The following is a 19,829-nucleotide window of genomic DNA, read 5'->3' as shown; positions in this document are numbered from 1 at the left end:
AGCCATCCCGCCACTGTATGGACTGAGATATTAGGTGGATTAACTAATACTTACAGCTCCCCGTCTAGGCACTTGCTGTAAAAGATCGGCAAAAGACGTCATCACCCGGGCTTCGAACCAGGGATGCAAAAGAGAGTCTCGATCATCAGCTCGTACAGTGCGCCAAGCCATCCCGCCACTGTATGGACTGAGATATTAGGTGGATTAACTAATACTTACAGCTCCCCGTCTAGGCACTTGCTGTAAAAGATCGGCAAAAGACGTCATCACCCGGGCTTCGAACCAGGGATGCAAAAGAGAGTCTCGATCATCAGCTCGTACAGTGCGCCAAGCCATCCCGCCACTGTATGGACTGAGATATTAGGTGGATTAACTAATACTTACAGCTCCCCGTCTAGGCACTTGCTGTAAAAGATCGGCAAAAGACGTCATCACCCGGGCTTCGAACCAGGGATGCAAAAGAGAGTCTCGATCATCAGCTCGTACAGTGCGCCAAGCCATCCCGCCACTGTATGGACTGAGATATTAGGTGGATTAACTAATACTTACAGCTCCCCGTCTAGGCACTTGCTGTAAAAGATCGGCAAAAGACGTCATCACCCGGGCTTCGAACCAGGGATGCAAAAGAGAGTCTCGATCATCAGCTCGTACAGTGCGCCAAGCCATCCCGCCACTGTATGGACTGAGATATTAGGTGGATTAACTAATACTTACAGCTCCCCGTCTAGGCACTTGCTGTAAAAGATCGGCAAAAGACGTCATCACCCGGGCTTCGAACCAGGGATGCAAAAGAGAGTCTCGATCATCAGCTCGTACAGTGCGCCAAGCCATCCCGCCACTGTATGGACTGAGATATTAGGTGGATTAACTAATACTTACAGCTCCCCGTCTAGGCACTTGCTGTAAAAGATCGGCAAAAGACGTCATCACCCGGGCTTCGAACCAGGGATGCAAAAGAGAGTCTCGATCATCAGCTCGTACAGTGCGCCAAGCCATCCCGCCACTGTATGGACTGAGATATTAGGTGGATTAACTAATACTTACAGCTCCCCGTCTAGGCACTTGCTGTAAAAGATCGGCAAAAGACGTCATCACCCGGGCTTCGAACCAGGGATGCAAAAGAGAGTCTCGATCATCAGCTCGTACAGTGCGCCAAGCCATCCCGCCACTGTATGGACTGAGATATTAGGTGGATTAACTAATACTTACAGCTCCCCGTCTAGGCACTTGCTGTAAAAGATCGGCAAAAGACGTCATCACCCGGGCTTCGAACCAGGGATGCAAAAGAGAGTCTCGATCATCAGCTCGTACAGTGCGCCAAGCCATCCCGCCACTGTATGGACTGAGATATTAGGTGGATTAACTAATACTTACAGCTCCCCGTCTAGGCACTTGCTGTAAAAGATCGGCAAAAGACGTCATCACCCGGGCTTCGAACCAGGGATGCAAAAGAGAGTCTCGATCATCAGCTCGTACAGTGCGCCAAGCCATCCCGCCACTGTATGGACTGAGATATTAGGTGGATTAACTAATACTTACAGCTCCCCGTCTAGGCACTTGCTGTAAAAGATCGGCAAAAGACGTCATCACCCGGGCTTCGAACCAGGGATGCAAAAGAGAGTCTCGATCATCAGCTCGTACAGTGCGCCAAGCCATCCCGCCACTGTATGGACTGAGATATTAGGTGGATTAACTAATACTTACAGCTCCCCGTCTAGGCACTTGCTGTAAAAGATCGGCAAAAGACGTCATCACCCGGGCTTCGAACCAGGGATGCAAAAGAGAGTCTCGATCATCAGCTCGTACAGTGCGCCAAGCCATCCCGCCACTGTATGGACTGAGATATTAGGTGGATTAACTAATACTTACAGCTCCCCGTCTAGGCACTTGCTGTAAAAGATCGGCAAAAGACGTCATCACCCGGGCTTCGAACCAGGGATGCAAAAGAGAGTCTCGATCATCAGCTCGTACAGTGCGCCAAGCCATCCCGCCACTGTATGGACTGAGATATTAGGTGGATTAACTAATACTTACAGCTCCCCGTCTAGGCACTTGCTGTAAAAGATCGGCAAAAGACGTCATCACCCGGGCTTCGAACCAGGGATGCAAAAGAGAGTCTCGATCATCAGCTCGTACAGTGCGCCAAGCCATCCCGCCACTGTATGGACTGAGATATTAGGTGGATTAACTAATACTTACAGCTCCCCGTCTAGGCACTTGCTGTAAAAGATCGGCAAAAGACGTCATCACCCGGGCTTCGAACCAGGGATGCAAAAGAGAGTCTCGATCATCAGCTCGTACAGTGCGCCAAGCCATCCCGCCACTGTATGGACTGAGATATTAGGTGGATTAACTAATACTTACAGCTCCCCGTCTAGGCACTTGCTGTAAAAGATCGGCAAAAGACGTCATCACCCGGGCTTCGAACCAGGGATGCAAAAGAGAGTCTCGATCATCAGCTCGTACAGTGCGCCAAGCCATCCCGCCACTGTATGGACTGAGATATTAGGTGGATTAACTAATACTTACAGCTCCCCGTCTAGGCACTTGCTGTAAAAGATCGGCAAAAGACGTCATCACCCGGGCTTCGAACCAGGGATGCAAAAGAGAGTCTCGATCATCAGCTCGTACAGTGCGCCAAGCCATCCCGCCACTGTATGGACTGAGATATTAGGTGGATTAACTAATACTTACAGCTCCCCGTCTAGGCACTTGCTGTAAAAGATCGGCAAAAGACGTCATCACCCGGGCTTCGAACCAGGGATGCAAAAGAGAGTCTCGATCATCAGCTCGTACAGTGCGCCAAGCCATCCCGCCACTGTATGGACTGAGATATTAGGTGGATTAACTAATACTTACAGCTCCCCGTCTAGGCACTTGCTGTAAAAGATCGGCAAAAGACGTCATCACCCGGGCTTCGAACCAGGGATGCAAAAGAGAGTCTCGATCATCAGCTCGTACAGTGCGCCAAGCCATCCCGCCACTGTATGGACTGAGATATTAGGTGGATTAACTAATACTTACAGCTCCCCGTCTAGGCACTTGCTGTAAAAGATCGGCAAAAGACGTCATCACCCGGGCTTCGAACCAGGGATGCAAAAGAGAGTCTCGATCATCAGCTCGTACAGTGCGCCAAGCCATCCCGCCACTGTATGGACTGAGATATTAGGTGGATTAACTAATACTTACAGCTCCCCGTCTAGGCACTTGCTGTAAAAGATCGGCAAAAGACGTCATCACCCGGGCTTCGAACCAGGGATGCAAAAGAGAGTCTCGATCATCAGCTCGTACAGTGCGCCAAGCCATCCCGCCACTGTATGGACTGAGATATTAGGTGGATTAACTAATACTTACAGCTCCCCGTCTAGGCACTTGCTGTAAAAGATCGGCAAAAGACGTCATCACCCGGGCTTCGAACCAGGGATGCAAAAGAGAGTCTCGATCATCAGCTCGTACAGTGCGCCAAGCCATCCCGCCACTGTATGGACTGAGATATTAGGTGGATTAACTAATACTTACAGCTCCCCGTCTAGGCACTTGCTGTAAAAGATCGGCAAAAGACGTCATCACCCGGGCTTCGAACCAGGGATGCAAAAGAGAGTCTCGATCATCAGCTCGTACAGTGCGCCAAGCCATCCCGCCACTGTATGGACTGAGATATTAGGTGGATTAACTAATACTTACAGCTCCCCGTCTAGGCACTTGCTGTAAAAGATCGGCAAAAGACGTCATCACCCGGGCTTCGAACCAGGGATGCAAAAGAGAGTCTCGATCATCAGCTCGTACAGTGCGCCAAGCCATCCCGCCACTGTATGGACTGAGATATTAGGTGGATTAACTAATACTTACAGCTCCCCGTCTAGGCACTTGCTGTAAAAGATCGGCAAAAGACGTCATCACCCGGGCTTCGAACCAGGGATGCAAAAGAGAGTCTCGATCATCAGCTCGTACAGTGCGCCAAGCCATCCCGCCACTGTATGGACTGAGATATTAGGTGGATTAACTAATACTTACAGCTCCCCGTCTAGGCACTTGCTGTAAAAGATCGGCAAAAGACGTCATCACCCGGGCTTCGAACCAGGGATGCAAAAGAGAGTCTCGATCATCAGCTCGTACAGTGCGCCAAGCCATCCCGCCACTGTATGGACTGAGATATTAGGTGGATTAACTAATACTTACAGCTCCCCGTCTAGGCACTTGCTGTAAAAGATCGGCAAAAGACGTCATCACCCGGGCTTCGAACCAGGGATGCAAAAGAGAGTCTCGATCATCAGCTCGTACAGTGCGCCAAGCCATCCCGCCACTGTATGGACTGAGATATTAGGTGGATTAACTAATACTTACAGCTCCCCGTCTAGGCACTTGCTGTAAAAGATCGGCAAAAGACGTCATCACCCGGGCTTCGAACCAGGGATGCAAAAGAGAGTCTCGATCATCAGCTCGTACAGTGCGCCAAGCCATCCCGCCACTGTATGGACTGAGATATTAGGTGGATTAACTAATACTTACAGCTCCCCGTCTAGGCACTTGCTGTAAAAGATCGGCAAAAGACGTCATCACCCGGGCTTCGAACCAGGGATGCAAAAGAGAGTCTCGATCATCAGCTCGTACAGTGCGCCAAGCCATCCCGCCACTGTATGGACTGAGATATTAGGTGGATTAACTAATACTTACAGCTCCCCGTCTAGGCACTTGCTGTAAAAGATCGGCAAAAGACGTCATCACCCGGGCTTCGAACCAGGGATGCAAAAGAGAGTCTCGATCATCAGCTCGTACAGTGCGCCAAGCCATCCCGCCACTGTATGGACTGAGATATTAGGTGGATTAACTAATACTTACAGCTCCCCGTCTAGGCACTTGCTGTAAAAGATCGGCAAAAGACGTCATCACCCGGGCTTCGAACCAGGGATGCAAAAGAGAGTCTCGATCATCAGCTCGTACAGTGCGCCAAGCCATCCCGCCACTGTATGGACTGAGATATTAGGTGGATTAACTAATACTTACAGCTCCCCGTCTAGGCACTTGCTGTAAAAGATCGGCAAAAGACGTCATCACCCGGGCTTCGAACCAGGGATGCAAAAGAGAGTCTCGATCATCAGCTCGTACAGTGCGCCAAGCCATCCCGCCACTGTATGGACTGAGATATTAGGTGGATTAACTAATACTTACAGCTCCCCGTCTAGGCACTTGCTGTAAAAGATCGGCAAAAGACGTCATCACCCGGGCTTCGAACCAGGGATGCAAAAGAGAGTCTCGATCATCAGCTCGTACAGTGCGCCAAGCCATCCCGCCACTGTATGGACTGAGATATTAGGTGGATTAACTAATACTTACAGCTCCCCGTCTAGGCACTTGCTGTAAAAGATCGGCAAAAGACGTCATCACCCGGGCTTCGAACCAGGGATGCAAAAGAGAGTCTCGATCATCAGCTCGTACAGTGCGCCAAGCCATCCCGCCACTGTATGGACTGAGATATTAGGTGGATTAACTAATACTTACAGCTCCCCGTCTAGGCACTTGCTGTAAAAGATCGGCAAAAGACGTCATCACCCGGGCTTCGAACCAGGGATGCAAAAGAGAGTCTCGATCATCAGCTCGTACAGTGCGCCAAGCCATCCCGCCACTGTATGGACTGAGATATTAGGTGGATTAACTAATACTTACAGCTCCCCGTCTAGGCACTTGCTGTAAAAGATCGGCAAAAGACGTCATCACCCGGGCTTCGAACCAGGGATGCAAAAGAGAGTCTCGATCATCAGCTCGTACAGTGCGCCAAGCCATCCCGCCACTGTATGGACTGAGATATTAGGTGGATTAACTAATACTTACAGCTCCCCGTCTAGGCACTTGCTGTAAAAGATCGGCAAAAGACGTCATCACCCGGGCTTCGAACCAGGGATGCAAAAGAGAGTCTCGATCATCAGCTCGTACAGTGCGCCAAGCCATCCCGCCACTGTATGGACTGAGATATTAGGTGGATTAACTAATACTTACAGCTCCCCGTCTAGGCACTTGCTGTAAAAGATCGGCAAAAGACGTCATCACCCGGGCTTCGAACCAGGGATGCAAAAGAGAGTCTCGATCATCAGCTCGTACAGTGCGCCAAGCCATCCCGCCACTGTATGGACTGAGATATTAGGTGGATTAACTAATACTTACAGCTCCCCGTCTAGGCACTTGCTGTAAAAGATCGGCAAAAGACGTCATCACCCGGGCTTCGAACCAGGGATGCAAAAGAGAGTCTCGATCATCAGCTCGTACAGTGCGCCAAGCCATCCCGCCACTGTATGGACTGAGATATTAGGTGGATTAACTAATACTTACAGCTCCCCGTCTAGGCACTTGCTGTAAAAGATCGGCAAAAGACGTCATCACCCGGGCTTCGAACCAGGGATGCAAAAGAGAGTCTCGATCATCAGCTCGTACAGTGCGCCAAGCCATCCCGCCACTGTATGGACTGAGATATTAGGTGGATTAACTAATACTTACAGCTCCCCGTCTAGGCACTTGCTGTAAAAGATCGGCAAAAGACGTCATCACCCGGGCTTCGAACCAGGGATGCAAAAGAGAGTCTCGATCATCAGCTCGTACAGTGCGCCAAGCCATCCCGCCACTGTATGGACTGAGATATTAGGTGGATTAACTAATACTTACAGCTCCCCGTCTAGGCACTTGCTGTAAAAGATCGGCAAAAGACGTCATCACCCGGGCTTCGAACCAGGGATGCAAAAGAGAGTCTCGATCATCAGCTCGTACAGTGCGCCAAGCCATCCCGCCACTGTATGGACTGAGATATTAGGTGGATTAACTAATACTTACAGCTCCCCGTCTAGGCACTTGCTGTAAAAGATCGGCAAAAGACGTCATCACCCGGGCTTCGAACCAGGGATGCAAAAGAGAGTCTCGATCATCAGCTCGTACAGTGCGCCAAGCCATCCCGCCACTGTATGGACTGAGATATTAGGTGGATTAACTAATACTTACAGCTCCCCGTCTAGGCACTTGCTGTAAAAGATCGGCAAAAGACGTCATCACCCGGGCTTCGAACCAGGGATGCAAAAGAGAGTCTCGATCATCAGCTCGTACAGTGCGCCAAGCCATCCCGCCACTGTATGGACTGAGATATTAGGTGGATTAACTAATACTTACAGCTCCCCGTCTAGGCACTTGCTGTAAAAGATCGGCAAAAGACGTCATCACCCGGGCTTCGAACCAGGGATGCAAAAGAGAGTCTCGATCATCAGCTCGTACAGTGCGCCAAGCCATCCCGCCACTGTATGGACTGAGATATTAGGTGGATTAACTAATACTTACAGCTCCCCGTCTAGGCACTTGCTGTAAAAGATCGGCAAAAGACGTCATCACCCGGGCTTCGAACCAGGGATGCAAAAGAGAGTCTCGATCATCAGCTCGTACAGTGCGCCAAGCCATCCCGCCACTGTATGGACTGAGATATTAGGTGGATTAACTAATACTTACAGCTCCCCGTCTAGGCACTTGCTGTAAAAGATCGGCAAAAGACGTCATCACCCGGGCTTCGAACCAGGGATGCAAAAGAGAGTCTCGATCATCAGCTCGTACAGTGCGCCAAGCCATCCCGCCACTGTATGGACTGAGATATTAGGTGGATTAACTAATACTTACAGCTCCCCGTCTAGGCACTTGCTGTAAAAGATCGGCAAAAGACGTCATCACCCGGGCTTCGAACCAGGGATGCAAAAGAGAGTCTCGATCATCAGCTCGTACAGTGCGCCAAGCCATCCCGCCACTGTATGGACTGAGATATTAGGTGGATTAACTAATACTTACAGCTCCCCGTCTAGGCACTTGCTGTAAAAGATCGGCAAAAGACGTCATCACCCGGGCTTCGAACCAGGGATGCAAAAGAGAGTCTCGATCATCAGCTCGTACAGTGCGCCAAGCCATCCCGCCACTGTATGGACTGAGATATTAGGTGGATTAACTAATACTTACAGCTCCCCGTCTAGGCACTTGCTGTAAAAGATCGGCAAAAGACGTCATCACCCGGGCTTCGAACCAGGGATGCAAAAGAGAGTCTCGATCATCAGCTCGTACAGTGCGCCAAGCCATCCCGCCACTGTATGGACTGAGATATTAGGTGGATTAACTAATACTTACAGCTCCCCGTCTAGGCACTTGCTGTAAAAGATCGGCAAAAGACGTCATCACCCGGGCTTCGAACCAGGGATGCAAAAGAGAGTCTCGATCATCAGCTCGTACAGTGCGCCAAGCCATCCCGCCACTGTATGGACTGAGATATTAGGTGGATTAACTAATACTTACAGCTCCCCGTCTAGGCACTTGCTGTAAAAGATCGGCAAAAGACGTCATCACCCGGGCTTCGAACCAGGGATGCAAAAGAGAGTCTCGATCATCAGCTCGTACAGTGCGCCAAGCCATCCCGCCACTGTATGGACTGAGATATTAGGTGGATTAACTAATACTTACAGCTCCCCGTCTAGGCACTTGCTGTAAAAGATCGGCAAAAGACGTCATCACCCGGGCTTCGAACCAGGGATGCAAAAGAGAGTCTCGATCATCAGCTCGTACAGTGCGCCAAGCCATCCCGCCACTGTATGGACTGAGATATTAGGTGGATTAACTAATACTTACAGCTCCCCGTCTAGGCACTTGCTGTAAAAGATCGGCAAAAGACGTCATCACCCGGGCTTCGAACCAGGGATGCAAAAGAGAGTCTCGATCATCAGCTCGTACAGTGCGCCAAGCCATCCCGCCACTGTATGGACTGAGATATTAGGTGGATTAACTAATACTTACAGCTCCCCGTCTAGGCACTTGCTGTAAAAGATCGGCAAAAGACGTCATCACCCGGGCTTCGAACCAGGGATGCAAAAGAGAGTCTCGATCATCAGCTCGTACAGTGCGCCAAGCCATCCCGCCACTGTATGGACTGAGATATTAGGTGGATTAACTAATACTTACAGCTCCCCGTCTAGGCACTTGCTGTAAAAGATCGGCAAAAGACGTCATCACCCGGGCTTCGAACCAGGGATGCAAAAGAGAGTCTCGATCATCAGCTCGTACAGTGCGCCAAGCCATCCCGCCACTGTATGGACTGAGATATTAGGTGGATTAACTAATACTTACAGCTCCCCGTCTAGGCACTTGCTGTAAAAGATCGGCAAAAGACGTCATCACCCGGGCTTCGAACCAGGGATGCAAAAGAGAGTCTCGATCATCAGCTCGTACAGTGCGCCAAGCCATCCCGCCACTGTATGGACTGAGATATTAGGTGGATTAACTAATACTTACAGCTCCCCGTCTAGGCACTTGCTGTAAAAGATCGGCAAAAGACGTCATCACCCGGGCTTCGAACCAGGGATGCAAAAGAGAGTCTAGATCATCAGCTCGTACAGTGCGCCAAGCCATCCCGCCACTGTATGGACTGAGATATTAGGTGGATTAACTAATACTTACAGCTCCCCGTCTAGGCACTTGCTGTAAAAGATCGGCAAAAGACGTCATCACCCGGGCTTCGAACCAGGGATGCAAAAGAGAGTCTCGATCATCAGCTCGTACAGTGCGCCAAGCCATCCCGCCACTGTATGGACTGAGATATTAGGTGGATTAACTAATACTTACAGCTCCCCGTCTAGGCACTTGCTGTAAAAGATCGGCAAAAGACGTCATCACCCGGGCTTCGAACCAGGGATGCAAAAGAGAGTCTCGATCATCAGCTCGTACAGTGCGCCAAGCCATCCCGCCACTGTATGGACTGAGATATTAGGTGGATTAACTAATACTTACAGCTCCCCGTCTAGGCACTTGCTGTAAAAGATCGGCAAAAGACGTCATCACCCGGGCTTCGAACCAGGGATGCAAAAGAGAGTCTCGATCATCAGCTCGTACAGTGCGCCAAGCCATCCCGCCACTGTATGGACTGAGATATTAGGTGGATTAACTAATACTTACAGCTCCCCGTCTAGGCACTTGCTGTAAAAGATCGGCAAAAGACGTCATCACCCGGGCTTCGAACCAGGGATGCAAAAGAGAGTCTCGATCATCAGCTCGTACAGTGCGCCAAGCCATCCCGCCACTGTATGGACTGAGATATTAGGTGGATTAACTAATACTTACAGCTCCCCGTCTAGGCACTTGCTGTAAAAGATCGGCAAAAGACGTCATCACCCGGGCTTCGAACCAGGGATGCAAAAGAGAGTCTCGATCATCAGCTCGTACAGTGCGCCAAGCCATCCCGCCACTGTATGGACTGAGATATTAGGTGGATTAACTAATACTTACAGCTCCCCGTCTAGGCACTTGCTGTAAAAGATCGGCAAAAGACGTCATCACCCGGGCTTCGAACCAGGGATGCAAAAGAGAGTCTCGATCATCAGCTCGTACAGTGCGCCAAGCCATCCCGCCACTGTATGGACTGAGATATTAGGTGGATTAACTAATACTTACAGCTCCCCGTCTAGGCACTTGCTGTAAAAGATCGGCAAAAGACGTCATCACCCGGGCTTCGAACCAGGGATGCAAAAGAGAGTCTCGATCATCAGCTCGTACAGTGCGCCAAGCCATCCCGCCACTGTATGGACTGAGATATTAGGTGGATTAACTAATACTTACAGCTCCCCGTCTAGGCACTTGCTGTAAAAGATCGGCAAAAGACGTCATCACCCGGGCTTCGAACCAGGGATGCAAAAGAGAGTCTCGATCATCAGCTCGTACAGTGCGCCAAGCCATCCCGCCACTGTATGGACTGAGATATTAGGTGGATTAACTAATACTTACAGCTCCCCGTCTAGGCACTTGCTGTAAAAGATCGGCAAAAGACGTCATCACCCGGGCTTCGAACCAGGGATGCAAAAGAGAGTCTCGATCATCAGCTCGTACAGTGCGCCAAGCCATCCCGCCACTGTATGGACTGAGATATTAGGTGGATTAACTAATACTTACAGCTCCCCGTCTAGGCACTTGCTGTAAAAGATCGGCAAAAGACGTCATCACCCGGGCTTCGAACCAGGGATGCAAAAGAGAGTCTCGATCATCAGCTCGTACAGTGCGCCAAGCCATCCCGCCACTGTATGGACTGAGATATTAGGTGGATTAACTAATACTTACAGCTCCCCGTCTAGGCACTTGCTGTAAAAGATCGGCAAAAGACGTCATCACCCGGGCTTCGAACCAGGGATGCAAAAGAGAGTCTCGATCATCAGCTCGTACAGTGCGCCAAGCCATCCCGCCACTGTATGGACTGAGATATTAGGTGGATTAACTAATACTTACAGCTCCCCGTCTAGGCACTTGCTGTAAAAGATCGGCAAAAGACGTCATCACCCGGGCTTCGAACCAGGGATGCAAAAGAGAGTCTCGATCATCAGCTCGTACAGTGCGCCAAGCCATCCCGCCACTGTATGGACTGAGATATTAGGTGGATTAACTAATACTTACAGCTCCCCGTCTAGGCACTTGCTGTAAAAGATCGGCAAAAGACGTCATCACCCGGGCTTCGAACCAGGGATGCAAAAGAGAGTCTCGATCATCAGCTCGTACAGTGCGCCAAGCCATCCCGCCACTGTATGGACTGAGATATTAGGTGGATTAACTAATACTTACAGCTCCCCGTCTAGGCACTTGCTGTAAAAGATCGGCAAAAGACGTCATCACCCGGGCTTCGAACCAGGGATGCAAAAGAGAGTCTCGATCATCAGCTCGTACAGTGCGCCAAGCCATCCCGCCACTGTATGGACTGAGATATTAGGTGGATTAACTAATACTTACAGCTCCCCGTCTAGGCACTTGCTGTAAAAGATCGGCAAAAGACGTCATCACCCGGGCTTCGAACCAGGGATGCAAAAGAGAGTCTCGATCATCAGCTCGTACAGTGCGCCAAGCCATCCCGCCACTGTATGGACTGAGATATTAGGTGGATTAACTAATACTTACAGCTCCCCGTCTAGGCACTTGCTGTAAAAGATCGGCAAAAGACGTCATCACCCGGGCTTCGAACCAGGGATGCAAAAGAGAGTCTCGATCATCAGCTCGTACAGTGCGCCAAGCCATCCCGCCACTGTATGGACTGAGATATTAGGTGGATTAACTAATACTTACAGCTCCCCGTCTAGGCACTTGCTGTAAAAGATCGGCAAAAGACGTCATCACCCGGGCTTCGAACCAGGGATGCAAAAGAGAGTCTCGATCATCAGCTCGTACAGTGCGCCAAGCCATCCCGCCACTGTATGGACTGAGATATTAGGTGGATTAACTAATACTTACAGCTCCCCGTCTAGGCACTTGCTGTAAAAGATCGGCAAAAGACGTCATCACCCGGGCTTCGAACCAGGGATGCAAAAGAGAGTCTCGATCATCAGCTCGTACAGTGCGCCAAGCCATCCCGCCACTGTATGGACTGAGATATTAGGTGGATTAACTAATACTTACAGCTCCCCGTCTAGGCACTTGCTGTAAAAGATCGGCAAAAGACGTCATCACCCGGGCTTCGAACCAGGGATGCAAAAGAGAGTCTCGATCATCAGCTCGTACAGTGCGCCAAGCCATCCCGCCACTGTATGGACTGAGATATTAGGTGGATTAACTAATACTTACAGCTCCCCGTCTAGGCACTTGCTGTAAAAGATCGGCAAAAGACGTCATCACCCGGGCTTCGAACCAGGGATGCAAAAGAGAGTCTCGATCATCAGCTCGTACAGTGCGCCAAGCCATCCCGCCACTGTATGGACTGAGATATTAGGTGGATTAACTAATACTTACAGCTCCCCGTCTAGGCACTTGCTGTAAAAGATCGGCAAAAGACGTCATCACCCGGGCTTCGAACCAGGGATGCAAAAGAGAGTCTCGATCATCAGCTCGTACAGTGCGCCAAGCCATCCCGCCACTGTATGGACTGAGATATTAGGTGGATTAACTAATACTTACAGCTCCCCGTCTAGGCACTTGCTGTAAAAGATCGGCAAAAGACGTCATCACCCGGGCTTCGAACCAGGGATGCAAAAGAGAGTCTCGATCATCAGCTCGTACAGTGCGCCAAGCCATCCCGCCACTGTATGGACTGAGATATTAGGTGGATTAACTAATACTTACAGCTCCCCGTCTAGGCACTTGCTGTAAAAGATCGGCAAAAGACGTCATCACCCGGGCTTCGAACCAGGGATGCAAAAGAGAGTCTCGATCATCAGCTCGTACAGTGCGCCAAGCCATCCCGCCACTGTATGGACTGAGATATTAGGTGGATTAACTAATACTTACAGCTCCCCGTCTAGGCACTTGCTGTAAAAGATCGGCAAAAGACGTCATCACCCGGGCTTCGAACCAGGGATGCAAAAGAGAGTCTCGATCATCAGCTCGTACAGTGCGCCAAGCCATCCCGCCACTGTATGGACTGAGATATTAGGTGGATTAACTAATACTTACAGCTCCCCGTCTAGGCACTTGCTGTAAAAGATCGGCAAAAGACGTCATCACCCGGGCTTCGAACCAGGGATGCAAAAGAGAGTCTCGATCATCAGCTCGTACAGTGCGCCAAGCCATCCCGCCACTGTATGGACTGAGATATTAGGTGGATTAACTAATACTTACAGCTCCCCGTCTAGGCACTTGCTGTAAAAGATCGGCAAAAGACGTCATCACCCGGGCTTCGAACCAGGGATGCAAAAGAGAGTCTCGATCATCAGCTCGTACAGTGCGCCAAGCCATCCCGCCACTGTATGGACTGAGATATTAGGTGGATTAACTAATACTTACAGCTCCCCGTCTAGGCACTTGCTGTAAAAGATCGGCAAAAGACGTCATCACCCGGGCTTCGAACCAGGGATGCAAAAGAGAGTCTCGATCATCAGCTCGTACAGTGCGCCAAGCCATCCCGCCACTGTATGGACTGAGATATTAGGTGGATTAACTAATACTTACAGCTCCCCGTCTAGGCACTTGCTGTAAAAGATCGGCAAAAGACGTCATCACCCGGGCTTCGAACCAGGGATGCAAAAGAGAGTCTCGATCATCAGCTCGTACAGTGCGCCAAGCCATCCCGCCACTGTATGGACTGAGATATTAGGTGGATTAACTAATACTTACAGCTCCCCGTCTAGGCACTTGCTGTAAAAGATCGGCAAAAGACGTCATCACCCGGGCTTCGAACCAGGGATGCAAAAGAGAGTCTCGATCATCAGCTCGTACAGTGCGCCAAGCCATCCCGCCACTGTATGGACTGAGATATTAGGTGGATTAACTAATACTTACAGCTCCCCGTCTAGGCACTTGCTGTAAAAGATCGGCAAAAGACGTCATCACCCGGGCTTCGAACCAGGGATGCAAAAGAGAGTCTCGATCATCAGCTCGTACAGTGCGCCAAGCCATCCCGCCACTGTATGGACTGAGATATTAGGTGGATTAACTAATACTTACAGCTCCCCGTCTAGGCACTTGCTGTAAAAGATCGGCAAAAGACGTCATCACCCGGGCTTCGAACCAGGGATGCAAAAGAGAGTCTCGATCATCAGCTCGTACAGTGCGCCAAGCCATCCCGCCACTGTATGGACTGAGATATTAGGTGGATTAACTAATACTTACAGCTCCCCGTCTAGGCACTTGCTGTAAAAGATCGGCAAAAGACGTCATCACCCGGGCTTCGAACCAGGGATGCAAAAGAGAGTCTCGATCATCAGCTCGTACAGTGCGCCAAGCCATCCCGCCACTGTATGGACTGAGATATTAGGTGGATTAACTAATACTTACAGCTCCCCGTCTAGGCACTTGCTGTAAAAGATCGGCAAAAGACGTCATCACCCGGGCTTCGAACCAGGGATGCAAAAGAGAGTCTCGATCATCAGCTCGTACAGTGCGCCAAGCCATCCCGCCACTGTATGGACTGAGATATTAGGTGGATTAACTAATACTTACAGCTCCCCGTCTAGGCACTTGCTGTAAAAGATCGGCAAAAGACGTCATCACCCGGGCTTCGAACCAGGGATGCAAAAGAGAGTCTCGATCATCAGCTCGTACAGTGCGCCAAGCCATCCCGCCACTGTATGGACTGAGATATTAGGTGGATTAACTAATACTTACAGCTCCCCGTCTAGGCACTTGCTGTAAAAGATCGGCAAAAGACGTCATCACCCGGGCTTCGAACCAGGGATGCAAAAGAGAGTCTCGATCATCAGCTCGTACAGTGCGCCAAGCCATCCCGCCACTGTATGGACTGAGATATTAGGTGGATTAACTAATACTTACAGCTCCCCGTCTAGGCACTTGCTGTAAAAGATCGGCAAAAGACGTCATCACCCGGGCTTCGAACCAGGGATGCAAAAGAGAGTCTCGATCATCAGCTCGTACAGTGCGCCAAGCCATCCCGCCACTGTATGGACTGAGATATTAGGTGGATTAACTAATACTTACAGCTCCCCGTCTAGGCACTTGCTGTAAAAGATCGGCAAAAGACGTCATCACCCGGGCTTCGAACCAGGGATGCAAAAGAGAGTCTCGATCATCAGCTCGTACAGTGCGCCAAGCCATCCCGCCACTGTATGGACTGAGATATTAGGTGGATTAACTAATACTTACAGCTCCCCGTCTAGGCACTTGCTGTAAAAGATCGGCAAAAGACGTCATCACCCGGGCTTCGAACCAGGGATGCAAAAGAGAGTCTCGATCATCAGCTCGTACAGTGCGCCAAGCCATCCCGCCACTGTATGGACTGAGATATTAGGTGGATTAACTAATACTTACAGCTCCCCGTCTAGGCACTTGCTGTAAAAGATCGGCAAAAGACGTCATCACCCGGGCTTCGAACCAGGGATGCAAAAGAGAGTCTCGATCATCAGCTCGTACAGTGCGCCAAGCCATCCCGCCACTGTATGGACTGAGATATTAGGTGGATTAACTAATACTTACAGCTCCCCGTCTAGGCACTTGCTGTAAAAGATCGGCAAAAGACGTCATCACCCGGGCTTCGAACCAGGGATGCAAAAGAGAGTCTCGATCATCAGCTCGTACAGTGCGCCAAGCCATCCCGCCACTGTATGGACTGAGATATTAGGTGGATTAACTAATACTTACAGCTCCCCGTCTAGGCACTTGCTGTAAAAGATCGGCAAAAGACGTCATCACCCGGGCTTCGAACCAGGGATGCAAAAGAGAGTCTCGATCATCAGCTCGTACAGTGCGCCAAGCCATCCCGCCACTGTATGGACTGAGATATTAGGTGGATTAACTAATACTTACAGCTCCCCGTCTAGGCACTTGCTGTAAAAGATCGGCAAAAGACGTCATCACCCGGGCTTCGAACCAGGGATGCAAAAGAGAGTCTCGATCATCAGCTCGTACAGTGCGCCAAGCCATCCCGCCACTGTATGGACTGAGATATTAGGTGGATTAACTAATACTTACAGCTCCCCGTCTAGGCACTTGCTGTAAAAGATCGGCAAAAGACGTCATCACCCGGGCTTCGAACCAGGGATGCAAAAGAGAGTCTCGATCATCAGCTCGTACAGTGCGCCAAGCCATCCCGCCACTGTATGGACTGAGATATTAGGTGGATTAACTAATACTTACAGCTCCCCGTCTAGGCACTTGCTGTAAAAGATCGGCAAAAGACGTCATCACCCGGGCTTCGAACCAGGGATGCAAAAGAGAGTCTCGATCATCAGCTCGTACAGTGCGCCAAGCCATCCCGCCACTGTATGGACTGAGATATTAGGTGGATTAACTAATACTTACAGCTCCCCGTCTAGGCACTTGCTGTAAAAGATCGGCAAAAGACGTCATCACCCGGGCTTCGAACCAGGGATGCAAAAGAGAGTCTCGATCATCAGCTCGTACAGTGCGCCAAGCCATCCCGCCACTGTATGGACTGAGATATTAGGTGGATTAACTAATACTTACAGCTCCCCGTCTAGGCACTTGCTGTAAAAGATCGGCAAAAGACGTCATCACCCGGGCTTCGAACCAGGGATGCAAAAGAGAGTCTCGATCATCAGCTCGTACAGTGCGCCAAGCCATCCCGCCACTGTATGGACTGAGATATTAGGTGGATTAACTAATACTTACAGCTCCCCGTCTAGGCACTTGCTGTAAAAGATCGGCAAAAGACGTCATCACCCGGGCTTCGAACCAGGGATGCAAAAGAGAGTCTCGATCATCAGCTCGTACAGTGCGCCAAGCCATCCCGCCACTGTATGGACTGAGATATTAGGTGGATTAACTAATACTTACAGCTCCCCGTCTAGGCACTTGCTGTAAAAGATCGGCAAAAGACGTCATCACCCGGGCTTCGAACCAGGGATGCAAAAGAGAGTCTCGATCATCAGCTCGTACAGTGCGCCAAGCCATCCCGCCACTGTATGGACTGAGATATTAGGTGGATTAACTAATACTTACAGCTCCCCGTCTAGGCACTTGCTGTAAAAGATCGGCAAAAGACGTCATCACCCGGGCTTCGAACCAGGGATGCAAAAGAGAGTCTCGATCATCAGCTCGTACAGTGCGCCAAGCCATCCCGCCACTGTATGGACTGAGATATTAGGTGGATTAACTAATACTTACAGCTCCCCGTCTAGGCACTTGCTGTAAAAGATCGGCAAAAGACGTCATCACCCGGGCTTCGAACCAGGGATGCAAAAGAGAGTCTCGATCATCAGCTCGTACAGTGCGCCAAGCCATCCCGCCACTGTATGGACTGAGATATTAGGTGGATTAACTAATACTTACAGCTCCCCGTCTAGGCACTTGCTGTAAAAGATCGGCAAAAGACGTCATCACCCGGGCTTCGAACCAGGGATGCAAAAGAGAGTCTCGATCATCAGCTCGTACAGTGCGCCAAGCCATCCCGCCACTGTATGGACTGAGATATTAGGTGGATTAACTAATACTTACAGCTCCCCGTCTAGGCACTTGCTGTAAAAGATCGGCAAAAGACGTCATCACCCGGGCTTCGAACCAGGGATGCAAAAGAGAGTCTCGATCATCAGCTCGTACAGTGCGCCAAGCCATCCCGCCACTGTATGGACTGAGATATTAGGTGGATTAACTAATACTTACAGCTCCCCGTCTAGGCACTTGCTGTAAAAGATCGGCAAAAGACGTCATCACCCGGGCTTCGAACCAGGGATGCAAAAGAGAGTCTCGATCATCAGCTCGTACAGTGCGCCAAGCCATCCCGCCACTGTATGGACTGAGATATTAGGTGGATTAACTAATACTTACAGCTCCCCGTCTAGGCACTTGCTGTAAAAGATCGGCAAAAGACGTCATCACCCGGGCTTCGAACCAGGGATGCAAAAGAGAGTCTCGATCATCAGCTCGTACAGTGCGCCAAGCCATCCCGCCACTGTATGGACTGAGATATTAGGTGGATTAACTAATACTTACAGCTCCCCGTCTAGGCACTTGCTGTAAAAGATCGGCAAAAGACGTCATCACCCGGGCTTCGAACCAGGGATGCAAAAGAGAGTCTCGATCATCAGCTCGTACAGTGCGCCAAGCCATCCCGCCACTGTATGGACTGAGATATTAGGTGGATTAACTAATACTTACAGCTCCCCGTCTAGGCACTTGCTGTAAAAGATCGGCAAAAGACGTCATCACCCGGGCTTCGAACCAGGGATGCAAAAGAGAGTCTCGATCATCAGCTCGTACAGTGCGCCAAGCCATCCCGCCACTGTATGGACTGAGATATTAGGTGGATTAACTAATACTTACAGCTCCCCGTCTAGGCACTTGCTGTAAAAGATCGGCAAAAGACGTCATCACCCGGGCTTCGAACCAGGGATGCAAAAGAGAGTCTCGATCATCAGCTCGTACAGTGCGCCAAGCCATCCCGCCACTGTATGGACTGAGATATTAGGTGGATTAACTAATACTTACAGCTCCCCGTCTAGGCACTTGCTGTAAAAGATCGGCAAAAGACGTCATCACCCGGGCTTCGAACCAGGGATGCAAAAGAGAGTCTCGATCATCAGCTCGTACAGTGCGCCAAGCCATCCCGCCACTGTATGGACTGAGATATTAGGTGGATTAACTAATACTTACAGCTCCCCGTCTAGGCACTTGCTGTAAAAGATCGGCAAAAGACGTCATCACCCGGGCTTCGAACCAGGGATGCAAAAGAGAGTCTCGATCATCAGCTCGTACAGTGCGCCAAGCCATCCCGCCACTGTATGGACTGAGATATTAGGTGGATTAACTAATACTTACAGCTCCCCGTCTAGGCACTTGCTGTAAAAGATCGGCAAAAGACGTCATCACCCGGGCTTCGAACCAGGGATGCAAAAGAGAGTCTCGATCATCAGCTCGTACAGTGCGCCAAGCCATCCCGCCACTGTATGGACTGAGATATTAGGTGGATTAACTAATACTTACAGCTCCCCGTCTAGGCACTTGCTGTAAAAGATCGGCAAAAGACGTCATCACCCGGGCTTCGAACCAGGGATGCAAAAGAGAGTCTCGATCATCAGCTCGTACAGTGCGCCAAGCCATCCCGCCACTGTATGGACTGAGATATTAGGTGGATTAACTAATACTTACAGCTCCCCGTCTAGGCACTTGCTGTAAAAGATCGGCAAAAGACGTCATCACCCGGGCTTCGAACCAGGGATGCAAAAGAGAGTCTCGATCATCAGCTCGTACAGTGCGCCAAGCCATCCCGCCACTGTATGGACTGAGATATTAGGTGGATTAACTAATACTTACAGCTCCCCGTCTAGGCACTTGCTGTAAAAGATCGGCAAAAGACGTCATCACCCGGGCTTCGAACCAGGGATGCAAAAGAGAGTCTCGATCATCAGCTCGTACAGTGCGCCAAGCCATCCCGCCACTGTATGGACTGAGAT

At 50.3% G+C, this 19,829-nt stretch overlaps 2 protein-coding genes across 5 annotated transcripts in view; one reads left to right on the top strand and one right to left on the bottom strand.

The window, feature by feature from the left end:
• Positions 1-19,829, top strand: part of LOC139978062 (beta-adducin-like) — a 537,403-nt gene that overhangs the window by 240,794 nt on the left and 276,780 nt on the right. The window lies entirely within an intron of this gene.
• LOC139978063 (uncharacterized) overlaps positions 1-19,829 on the bottom strand; it is a 419,511-nt gene that overhangs the window by 159,011 nt on the left and 240,671 nt on the right. The window lies entirely within an intron of this gene.

Source organism: Apostichopus japonicus, chromosome 12 (genome assembly GCF_037975245.1).
Source record: "Apostichopus japonicus isolate 1M-3 chromosome 12, ASM3797524v1, whole genome shotgun sequence".
In the NCBI taxonomy this organism is placed as follows: domain Eukaryota; kingdom Metazoa; phylum Echinodermata; class Holothuroidea; order Aspidochirotida; family Stichopodidae; genus Apostichopus; species Apostichopus japonicus.
The sequence above is the reverse complement of the archived record's forward strand: the minus strand, read 5'-3'. Positions and strand labels throughout refer to the sequence as shown.